Consider the following 3,067-nt stretch of genomic DNA (forward strand, 5'->3'; position numbering starts at 1 on the left):
ACTGAAGGGCGGTTAGGCGTTGGCGCGTGGCTGCGGTTTTTGCATCTCCTACCTCCGGAGATGTAAATTTGCACCGTGAGGTATTGTATTTTACATCTTCGGAAGGCGGAGATGTTCCGGAGATGTAAAAAAATTGTGCCCGGAGATGTAGGGCATGTTTGGTTGATGTCCTGAAGCTGATGCGTGAAAAAATCGAATGCCTGGACAACGCCTCAGATGTCAGTTGTTTTCTTCCTGGCCAGGCGAGGATTGTTTGGTTCCTGTCTAGGCCTGGGGTGTTAAATATATTAAATCACGACACTGTTTATCTGTACTTTCTGCTATTTTAAATTGCACGTCTCAGGCATGTCCAGGCGTCTGGTTCCGGTCGCCTGGACCAGGCTACAGACGAGCTCGGGTTTTACGGCCAGGCTAATGGCGCACTCCGCTTTTCCAGGCCATGCTGCTATCGGATCTCTAGGACTCGAACCACTCAGGCAAGCACTAGGCCAGTCAGCTTTGCACCAGGGTAGCAACCAAACAGGTCCGTAATTTTTTTTGCAAATAGATCATCTGTTGAAGAGTTATTTTTTCTCAGAAGATTCAAAAATTGGTTATTTTTACATATGAACGGTCTATTGGAGATGCTCTAACATAACACTGATTCCGTACTTGAATTCTGATGCCAAGGATCGTTGCTGAGCCAGCTTGCAACGAATGCAGTAGGCATTGTCGTTGATCTCACTAAAGTTTCAGGATATGATGCAAACCGTGTCTAAAATGTTGAAGCTTATGTGCCACGATAGGTTGTATACAATGAAATCTTGGTTGTTGGTTCATTCAGGGGAAGTTATTAGGGATAATTACTTGTTTATCCATTATTGGTAAAACCATCTATGCCGAGTGCTTTGACCTATGACGGAAACCAAACTGTGGGATCTTATCAAAGATGGTCTAAGCCAAGTGCAGGTCTCGGCAAAGAGTAGGACATGACATAGGCATGCCATTGTTGAGAGCCTAGTAAAAGAGACTCGGCAGATCAAAATGTCTTAGCAAATGGCCTATATGCCGAATGTTGAGCCGGCATCACCCATCAACACGGGGCCACGTGTCAAGGACGTTTGTGGTTGACGGCTCCATGACGTCCTTAGGTTTGTTTGCCGAGTGATACTCATCGAGCTCTCGGCATACATGTTCAAAATTTCAAAAAAAAGAAGTCCAGAAAATGTTTGTCGAGCCGCCTGATCCGAGACTCGGTAATGGTGTCATGAACTAGGGGGTGTTAACCTAGTCGGCTCATAGTCCTCGAGCTGGGCCGGTGGGCTCACATTCTCATTAAGAAAAACTCGGAAGCTGCATGCTCGGAGGAGATCAAGATTGTGCCCGCCGAAGACTTGACGTATACTCCAAAATATTCCCTACCGCCTTCATGCGATCCTCTGGATACCGACCATGTAACCCGAGATGCCCTACCTGGCGTGTATATAAGTCAAGGGGTTTAGCCCGTAGAAGGGACCTGATCACAGTTACACTCACATAGCCCTAGATTTAGAACACAACTTACGACCTCGAGGTATATCAACTCTGTACTCGATACATACCCATCACTATAAACAAGAGCATGGTGTAGGGTATTACCTCCATCAAGAGGGCCTGAACCTGAGTAAACATCGTCTCCCCTGTTCCTGTTACCACCGATCTAAGATCCACAACTCGGGACCCCCTACACTAAGGTCTGTCGGATTTCACATCGACATTGGTGCTTTCATTGAGAGTTCCGATGTGTGATCGCTGGAAGGATCGGTGGCTCATCTGCAGATCAACTGCGGCACCGGCCACGAAGACGTTTACGTCCCCAGCTGACGGTGTCCTAGATTAGGGGGTGCTAACCTAGTCGGCTAGTGTCCCCGGGCTAGGCCAGTGGACCCGCATTCTCGTTAAGGAAGACTCCGGAAGCTGTACGCCTAGGTGGGATCAAGACCGAAGACTTGACGTATGCTCCAAGACATCTCCCACCGCCTTGATGCGATCCTCAGCTACCGACCATGTATGCCTAGGTGGATAATAATGATTCCTCCAAAGAATGAGGATGAGGTTCTGGACTTAATAAAGAAAGAGGCAAAAAAAGACAAACAAAAAATGAGAGAAAAAGAAAGAAGGGGCAATGCTACTATGCTTTTACCACACTTGTGCTTTAGAGTAGCACAATGTTCTTCATAGAGAGAGTCTCCAGATTGTCACTCTCATATACGAGTGGGAATTTTCATTATAAAACCTGACTTGTATATTCCGTTGATGGGATTCCTCAAATGCCCGAGGTTTCCATGAGCAAGCAAGTTGGATGCACACCCACTTAGTTTCAATTGAGCTTTAATATACTTATAGCTGCAGTGCATCCGTGCGTGGCAATCCCTACTCTGCGCATTGATATCGATTGATGGGCCTCTCCATTGCCTATTGATCCGCCGAGTTGACGTGTGACTTTCTTCCTTTTCAACTCCTCTTATATATCCTACCACTTCATTCTACTCTACTCATAATGCTAATGTCCATGCCTCACACTCATGTATTCAGTGGAGTTGACAATGCTGAAGCACGTTAAAAAGTATGGTCCAATTTCTTGCTTTGACACCGGGCTGCTCATGATTTATATTTATGTGGTGAAGGCGAAGGCCATGCTTACATAATTTAATGAGTACCGATAACATTCATTGAGCATCATATATTTTGAAAAAATAATGATCATGTTCTTGTATCCATGGATATTATTATGTTGATATCAATTATTTTATCATATCTCAATATTTATATCGTAAGAGATTACATGATAAACATGCCAGGTGGCATTCAACATTAAAAAATCTACTTTTATCATTTACCTACTCGAGGACGAGTAGAAATTAAGCTTGGAATGTCGATACGTCTCCGACGTATCTATAATTTTTTTATTGTTTTATGCTATTATATTAGCAATATTGGATACTTTATATGCAATTTTATATCATTTTTGGGGACTAACCTATTAACTCAATGCCCAGTGTCAGTTCTTGTTTTCTGCATTTTTTTTTTCAAATAATCAATACCAAAC

Source organism: Triticum aestivum, chromosome 3B (genome assembly GCF_018294505.1).
Source record: "Triticum aestivum cultivar Chinese Spring chromosome 3B, IWGSC CS RefSeq v2.1, whole genome shotgun sequence".
Classification (NCBI taxonomy): Eukaryota; Viridiplantae; Streptophyta; class Magnoliopsida; order Poales; family Poaceae; genus Triticum; species Triticum aestivum.